This window comes from Zalophus californianus, chromosome 8, assembly GCF_009762305.2.
Source record: "Zalophus californianus isolate mZalCal1 chromosome 8, mZalCal1.pri.v2, whole genome shotgun sequence".
NCBI classification, from domain to species: Eukaryota; Metazoa; Chordata; class Mammalia; order Carnivora; family Otariidae; genus Zalophus; species Zalophus californianus.
The window spans coordinates 127,350,561-127,359,601 of NC_045602.1; the positions used below are offsets into that span (position 1 = coordinate 127,350,561).

At 50.3% G+C, this 9,041-nt stretch overlaps 1 pseudogene; it reads left to right on the plus strand.

The window, feature by feature from the left end:
- Positions 1–3,709: 3,709 nt before the first annotated feature.
- LOC113938240 lies at positions 3,710–4,894 on the plus strand (annotated as a pseudogene).
- The last annotated feature ends 4,147 nt before the right edge of the window (positions 4,895–9,041 follow it).

Genomic DNA, 9,041 nt, shown 5'->3' on the forward strand with positions numbered 1-9,041 from the left:
ATGCTCTTCCTCTTTTTTCCTCTTTTATTTTTAAAAATTTTAAAAAGATTTATTTATTTATTTGAGAGAGAGAGGGAGCGTGCAGGTAGGGGGAGGGGTAGAGGGAGAGGAAGAAGGAGAATCTCAGGCAGACTCCCCAGCTGAGGGCAGAGCCTGACGTGCAGCTCCATCTCACAACCCTGAGATCATGACCTGAGAGTTGGCTGCCTCACGGTCTGAGCCACCCAGGCACCTCTTTCTTCCTCTTTTAAAAGAAATCAAGTGATTTGCCCTTGGCCCCATCCCCTGCCTCCATTGCATTTGGGTTCTTGGGAAGAGCCCACATCTCAGGACCTGCAGAGAATTCCTTTTCCACTGTCCCGTGTGGCATTGTATGACTCAGGCTGGGACAACGACCCTTAGCTGTGGCCTCCATTGAGTGATGGTGGCTGTGTCTCACCTGACACTGGGTCCTTGGCAGGCAGTTCCCTCCCTCCTGGCTCTGGGGTGGGCCTCTCAGGGGACACTTGGTCTCCAAGCCCCTCCAAGCTGCCATAGCATCAATCTTTCAGACCCCCCAGATTCAGGGCTTGAGGCGCTGCCACTGTTAATGTCCCAGATTTCAGCCGTCACTGACACAACAAGCCAACAACTAGGGGACAGAGTAACATGCATAGAAGCACAGGGTGACATCGGGTGGTGGAGCTCGTGACTCTGGAGACAGGCAGCTTAGGTTTGAATTCTGATTCTGCTGCTTCACTGTGGGACCTGGGGCAAGAGAACCCCCCCCCACCCCACATGGCCGGGGCTCTTGTCTGCAGAGTAGGAGAGTAAGCGTACCCACCCCACGGGGTTGATAAGTGGCTTCAGCGAGATACTGCTGAGAAGCTGGCTTGCAACAGGGGACATATCATATAAGGTTTGTCAAGAAAACCCCCAAGTTGGCTTGTCTCCTGTGTGTTACTGACCCTCGGTTGGCCCCTAAAGCAGAAAGGCTTCTCATCAGTGTTGTTTCACTTCTTCAACCCAGGGAGAGGGCAGATGGGGTCCCTGTCAAGGGCCACACAGCTGGGGTGTAGGCAGTTGGACTCCAGCCCGAGTCCCGGACCCGACTCCAAACCTGCATCCCTCCCACTCCCCCACCCCCGTGTTATTCCATCACTCTAAAAAAATAAATAACAGAGTCAGGCTGAGCTAGCTGGACGCCCTCCGCTGTTTATTTTCCAGCATCTGCTTCATAAACCGTTGGGCGTCCACGTTAATTTTCCTTATTGCTGTTAACCTCGCCTTCCAATTATGCAAAATGTTCAGGCACAGCAGCCCCTTATTACTGGGGCTCCGTCTTTGGCTGACATTTGCTGGTGTGTATCTTGGCCTTGACTGACAAAGGCAGTGACTTCTCACGTCGACCTCATTTTCTTCAAAGTGCAAACGACTCCATGACCAGATGGGTGTCTGGGGGGCCCAGGAACTCCAGAGGTTGTAGAGTAGGCAAAGGAATACTTAAAAAAAAAAAAAAAGTCAGGGCCAAAACTCGGGACCAAGGTTTACTTGGTTTCTTCAAAAAAACGTACAGATTGGGAGAAACTAAAAAAAAAAAGGTTTCATGGAACTCTGTGGTTTTGGCTCTTTTCCTTTTATGGACACTCTAAAGTTCACATGGCCCATTTCACTTGGCATCTGAGGCTCCCATGATGGCTCTGTTATGCCTGGTTTCCCAATTAAACACTGAGTCATTCATTCTTTCAAGATCTAGTTATGACCGTCTATTATGTTTCAGGCACTGTTCTAGGTTCCATGTATATCGCAGATGATTGGTGAAAATCTTGACACTCTGGAGCTCATCTTCTGGTCAAGGACCAATCAATAAAAAGATGACATGTATCTAGAATGAATCAGGAGGTGGCTGGTATTAAGAAGGAAAGTGTGGCAGGGAATGGTGGGGCTGGGGTGCAAGGGGGGCTCCTCAGAGGAAGCTGACATGGAACAGAGACCTGAAAGCTGAGAGGGAGGGATACAGGCTAATGTCTGGGGAGGGAGTGTATTCCAGGCAGTGGGAACAGCAAGTGCAAAGGCCCTGGGGCAGGAGCATGTCTGGCATGTCTGAGCAGCAGAAAGGAGTGCCCAGTGTGGCCACAGCAGAGTGAAGGAGGCAGACGGGTGCCCAGAGAAAGCCAGAGGGGTGGGGAGACCAGACCACACCGGGCTTTGTAGGCCATTGTGAGGATTTGGATTTTATCTGATTGAGGAGGACTTGGGAGGATTTTGAACAGAGGAGAGTGTATTAGTTATCTATTATTGTGTAATTTGTTACTGTATAGCAAATGACCACAAATTTAGTGGCTTAAAAAAACACAAATTCATTTTCTCAGTTTCCGTGGCCTGGGAGTCAAACGCTTTTAGCTGGATCCTCTGCTCAGGGTCTCACAAAGATAAAGTCAAGATGTCAGCTGGTTGCAACCTCATCTAGAGTCTGCATTAGGAAATGGTCTGCTTCTAAACTCCCTCAGATTGTTGACAGAATTACTTTCCTTGTGGCTGAAGGACTGGGGTCCCTATTGTCTGGCTAAGTCTTAGCTCGACGCCACTATCAGCTCCTGGAGCTTGCCCTCAGGTCCTGGTCACCTGTCCCCCTCCATCATAGCTCATATCCTCCTTCAGGAAGATCCTAGCTCCTTTAAAAGGCTCACCTGATTAGGTGAGGCCCATCCTCTCCCTTTTGATTAATTCAAAGTCAATGGATTAGTCACCCAATCATAGGGTGATAGCCCATCATCTTCCCAGTTTCTGCCATACTCTAGGGGAAGGGATTACATTCCAGGAGACAGAAAATTGGGGACCCTCTTAGAAGCCTTCTTGTGACAGAGTGAGCAATTTGACTTACAATTAACAGGATCAGTCAGACCATCGTGTTAAGAGCAGACTGGTGGAAAGGCCAGGGCAGGGGGCAAGGGCAGATCCGGGGAGATCAGTGAGGGAGCAGCCACTTCTTTTTTTTTTTATTAATTTTTTATTGTTATGTTAATCACCATACATTACATCATTAGTTTTTGATGTAGTGTTCCATGATTCATTGTTTGTGCATAACACCCAGTGCTCCATGCAGAACGTGCCCTCTTTAATACCCATCACCAGGCTACCCCATCCCCCCACCCCCCTCCCCTCTAGAACCCTCAGTTTGTTTTTCAGAGTCCAACGTCTCTCATGGTTCCTCTCCCCTTCCGACTTACCCCGACTTCATTCTTCCCCTCCTGCTATCTTCTTCTTTTTCTTTTTTTTTCTTAGCATATATTGCATTATTTGTTTCAGAGGTACAGATCTGTGATTCAACAGTCTTACACAATTCACAGTGCTCACCACAGCACATACCCTCCCCAATGCCTATCGCCCAGCCACCCCATCCCGCCCCCCCCCCCCCCCCACTCCAGCAACGGGAGGAGCCACTTCTAACAGTGGCTTTGACCAAGGTAGTAGCGATAGGGTGACAGAAATGGCTGAAGCTTGAGGGAGCAGGCAGCCGGCGGCGCGGGGGGGAGGGGGCCCGGTCCGGGAGTGCGGGAGGCAGGGGTAGAGGGAGGTGGTGGCAGCGGCCAGCGGACTCGAGTCGTAACCGGGGCCGGGGCAGACACCTCTGTGGAGCGAGGCAGTAGGAGCACCGAGTACCAGAGGCAGCACCGGGATCCCCGCCTCAGGCGAGGGGGGCGCCGGACCGGGAGGAGGGGAGGAGGCGATGCTGGAAGCCATGGCGGAGACCAGTCCCGAAGATCCACCTCCGACCCTGAAGCCAGAAACTCAGCCACCAGAGAAGCGTCGGAAAACAATTGAGGATTTCAACAAATTCTGCAGTTTTGTCTTGGCCTATGCTGGTTACGTCCCCGCTAGCAAGGAGGAAAGTGACTGGCAAGCCTCTGGCTCCAGTTCTCCATTGCGTGTGGAGAGCGCGGCCGCCAGTGACGGCTGGGACTCGGCCCCCTCAGACCTCCGAACCATCCAGACCTTTGTTAAGAAAGCAAAATCATCCAAGAGAAGGGCGGCTCAAGCAGGTCCCACTCAGCCAGGACCCCCGAGGTCCACTTTTTCTCGTCTGCACGCCCCTGACAGTGCAACCCTGCTTGAGAAGATGAAGCTCAAGGACTCTCTCTTTGATCTAGATGGGCCCAAAATGGCATCTCCACTGTCCCCCACATCCCTGACCCATGCCTCCCGGCCCCCTGCTGCTCTCATCCCAGTACCCCTTTCCCAGGGGGACCTCTCCCAACCTCCTTGAAAGAAGGACTGAAAGAACCGAAAGTTGGGGCCAGGAGGGGGGCTGGTTTTGGGGTGCTTCGGAGGTCTCTGCCAGCTCCTGGGGATGGGGAAAGAGGTCTTGAATTAAAAAGAGCAAGAAACGGAAGTTGAAAAGGCAGATCGGGGGGATAGACTCCCACCTCCTGGGCCTCCCCGGGGACCCCCCAGTGATACAGACTCTGAAGAGGAGGAGGAAGACATGGCAGCCATGGTAGGGGGTGAAGCCCCAGCCCCTGTGTTGCCAACACCCCCTGAGGCTCCTAGGCCCCCTGCCGCAGTGCACCCTGAAGGAGCCCCTCCCACTGACAGCGAGAGCAAGGAAGTGGGCAGCACTGAAACGAGCCGAGATGGAGATGCCAGCTCGAGTGAAGGCGAGATGCAGTTCATGGATGAGGACCTCATGGTAGAATCAGGTGATGACTCATGGGACCTGATCACATGTTACTGCCGAAAGCCCTTTGCAGGGCGGCCCATGATTGAGTGCAGCCTGTGTGGGACCTGGATCCACCTCTCCTGTGCTAAGATCAAGAAGACCAATGTCCCTGACTTCTTTTACTGCCAGAAATGCAAGGAACTGCGGCCGGAGGCCCAGCGGTTAGGGGGGCCTCCCAAATCTGGAGACCCCTGACACCGCCGTCTCCAGGCTGGGACTTCCAAATGACAACGTGACTTGGGAACTGAGCCTCAGCTTCCTCAGCCTATCCCCTGGAGCTTGGATTATTGTCCCACTTCAAGGCAGGAATTCCCAAGGGAGGCTGGTTTGGGAATGAATGGCTCACGTTCCAACCTTAACCTTTCCTTCCCACCTTGTGGACTTGAACATGGACCCATTACAGTTGGGGGTGGGAGGCTGTCTGGGTCCCTAGACACTTAATCTCTGTCCCTTAGACCTGCCGCCCCCCTCACTTTCTGGGCCAGGGTCGGAGCTGGGGTGGAATGGGACAGTTGTCTATAAAACTCTAGTGTAAATAGAATACTCCCTTTCCTCATCTTTTCTTTTATCTCCCCATTTATTCTACACTGGTTGTATTTTTAATTTTGGACTTTCCCTTTCAGGCAGGGCAGCTCAGAGGTGGAGTACCAACCAGGGTCTGGCCGAGGGAGGAAGGAAAACAGAAAGGTGACGATGCGCTCACTCACCTCTTTTGTTTTTAATAATATTGGCCAGCTGTTTGTACAGACAGCCTGCGTGTTGTAAATAAAGCAGAGTGGGCTCAAAAAAAAAAAAAAAAAAAGGCTGAAGCTTGGCTGTGGAGGTTGTGGAATGGATTGGATATTTTTGTAACATGGATTGAATGAGAAAAATGAAAGCCTGATGCGGGTCTCAGGGATGGCTCCAAGCTCGTTTGGTCTGAGAAACTCGAGTTTTGAGCTGTGATAGCTTATCAAACTTATTAAGAAGTCTACAGGTTTCCAAAGGGTTAGTTTTATGCTCATGGAACTCGAGGCAGAGGCTTTCTCCTGCTTTGTGATTTCTTCATAAAAATAGCAATATATTATCTATGCAGATGGAACTTGTGTCATTAGGGTCCCAAACAGCCATTTTCATCTTTTAGGAAAACAATATAAAAAAGAAAATGAGATCGCCTTCAACTTCATCAGGTGTTGTTCCTTTTTTTTTTTTTTTTTTACCCCAGCTCTTTGTTCCTGAAAAAATTGCAGCACAAGACAATCAGCGACAATAATTTGGGAAGAGCGACAAATAGGCCAGGAATTGGCTCCCTTTACTGGTTTTGACTTGCATTAGATGGAAGACAGATGAGTTGAATCAGGTCTGTTATGCAGCAGAAAGTATTACGATGTCACATGGAGCGATAAAGGTGCAAAATATGAGCAGAAACATATGTTCTTGAGAAATTAGCTGTTAGCTACGTGCCTTTCTCTCGTTGATGTTATTGCTTTGAAATCCAAGGCAACAAGGCCACTGGCTGTTGGATGGCAAGCTATCTTACCCTTCAACAAATCCACTCATGAACTTGACACATGGCTTGTCCCGCTCAGGAAGACAAGAGGGATGATATCTCTGCTTTTCCTCACGGCGTGTTATGGAAGAGCGGCCAGCTTGGCGTGCTAACTACGAGGTGTGCGGCCATTCAATATGGGCAGGACATCGGCACAACGTTCTGGGTTTTTCCAAGTACAAAAGACAGACGGCTAAAGCCAACACCACCCCTCTGGACTCTGGTGCCCACAGCTTCCTCCCATGACCACAAGATGTTTCCTGGCAGACGAAATGGTGCCTTTGCTACCTGATGTCTTTCTTCTCTTTGCAAAATGTTGCTGCTGTATTAATTTCAGATACAAGTTTGCTAGGGATGCACTCTGGTGATCCACTGCACATCGGGAACACGGCTCATCAAGAGTGCATGCTGCCAAAGCCCTCTCCCTCCCTCAGAGAAGCTTGCAGTGGGCAGGGGGAGGGGGTGCGGAGCTCTTTGTTCCATCCCCCCTGTCTCCTTGACCCAAAGATGAGGGGTTTCCATCTCGGGGGCTCCTGGGCTGAAATTCTAATAGTAGAGGGACAGAAAGTAGCTCAAATATTAAACCACGGATGGCCTGCCATTTTTACTTGAAGCACTGGAACTTTTCAGTCAATGCCGGAGGAAGGGAGGAGGTCAAGTCAGCTGGCTCAGCAAACCATCATCTCTAAGTGTTAGCTGAACAGAGGCAAACCCCGAATGTGAGCACGATTCAAAGGGGCCGCCGAGCGGGTGGGCTTCGGTGTCTGGTGCTGCAATTGTGGTTTTAGGTATTTATGTCTCTTACTAAGACAGTGAGTGCCTGGAGGAAGAGACCCGTGCCTTAGTGCCTTATTCATCCAGGAGTCCTCTATGTCCAGCATGGTGCTGGGCGCTCGGACGCTCAGCACTTGGGACGAGCAGGTGTCCTGGTCTGAACGGGAAGATCCCAGCGTGCGCCCGCTTGCCTCCTTCATCTTTTTTTTTTTTTTTAAGATTTTGTTTATTTATTTGACACAGAGAGAGAGACAGCCAGAGAGGGAACACAAGCAGGGGGAGCGGGAGGGAGAAGCATGCTCCTGGCTGAGCAGGGACCCTGATGGCGGGGCTCGATCCCAGTACCCTGGGATCATGACTTGAGCCAAAGGCAGACGCTCAACGACCGAGCCCCCCAGGCGCCCCATTGCCTCCTTCATCTTTAACAGCAGCCCCTTCCAATCCCACCGATGACTATGCCTCAGAACTGCCCTTTTGCTAAATTAAGCAGAAAGAGTTCATTGCAAGGATATGGAGTGCCTTTACCAAGAGATCATGTCTTGGCTCAGGTGATGAAAAAGTCAATCATAAATAGGGGGCTGGGATATAAGTCCAGTGTGCCTGGTATGGTCCCCATTTATGCCTGTTGTTCTGGCGTAATTGTCCAGAGTGTCCCTTTGCTCTCACACGTTATGTGGTCATCTTCGACACTCGTGGGGTACAGCTACGTTCAGACATCAGATTTGGTGGTCATCAGGACATACAGGTCTTGGCTTCACTCTCCAGGACCAGATGGGGGTAGAATGGTCCCGGGGACCCTTTTTTGGGGGGGAGGTTCAAACAATGGACTCTAGTCGGCCTGTTTTCTAGTAGCTTTCACAAAAGCCCAAGATGAACTTTGATTGGATCAGCTTAGGTCACATGCCTACCCTGTAATGAATTCCTGTTGCCAGGGCAACGCTGGTGCTGTTAGGTTTAACCTGGCTCATAGGTCCCACCTCCCGAGTCTGGGGTGCCTTTCCCTGCACACCATATTGACTGGGTATTGACTGCAGGGTAGAGTCTTCTAAATGAAAATGAAGTTGTTGTTATAAACTGCCCCCAACAGAATATGGGCCCTTTTGAGACAGGGATTTCTGTCCATTTTGTCCAATGTTACACCTTGAGTGTCTAAAATAGTACTTGCTTATAGTAGAAGCTCTTTAAATAGCTATTGAATGAATAAGCACCGAGAAGACAAATCGCAAGTTTCCTTGATGCAGCCTCTGTATAAAATATGATACACTTCATCGCAGCAAATGCTCCGAGAAGCAGCCTTGAAATAACGGTAAACACAAATGACCTTCACCAAGATAATCATCCTTCAGTGTGGCAGAAACATTTGAAACCACTGACCCATGGCTCATGTCGGTCTCCATACACTGATGTACAGACCCTCCCCACGTCTCAAGCCCTGGACTTTCCCAGGCCATGTTTATAGCAATTCCAGTGATGTTTAGAAGCCCTGTTTACAAGAGGATATTCCCTCTTCCAGTCAAATCAGGGTGCTGGGCAGGAAAGAACTCACCGGAAGCTGGTGTCTCATAGCCTTCCCTGTGAACTGCACACTTTGGAGGATTTTCTCATTTGAGCTAATAATGAACTCTGGTTCCTCCTGGGAGTTTAGCTGAATCACTTACTAGAAGCTCCTCAAGGGCAGGGATTACATCACTCTGTTCCTTGCACAGTGCCTGGCACCCAGAAGGGGATGGAAAATGTGACTTTGTGGCTGAGAAGGTGAATTGGATCTACTGCAACCCCCCCTACCTGTCATCCTTGGCACATTCCATGAACAGCTGTATCCATCGGCCAGGGTCTTGTGGTTGCAAGCAACAGAAGCTGGCTTTGGCCAGCCTTATCAAAACAAGAATCAATGGAAGGATGTGGGGTGACTCTGGAAAGAACAGGAAGGTCTAGGGGACCAGCTCTGGAGGACAAGAACTGGGTCAATTCTGGGGTCCAGGGAGCAGGAACTCCTGGACAATCTCTTTTGGGCTTGTGTTTTGGGGTGATGACCCAAAA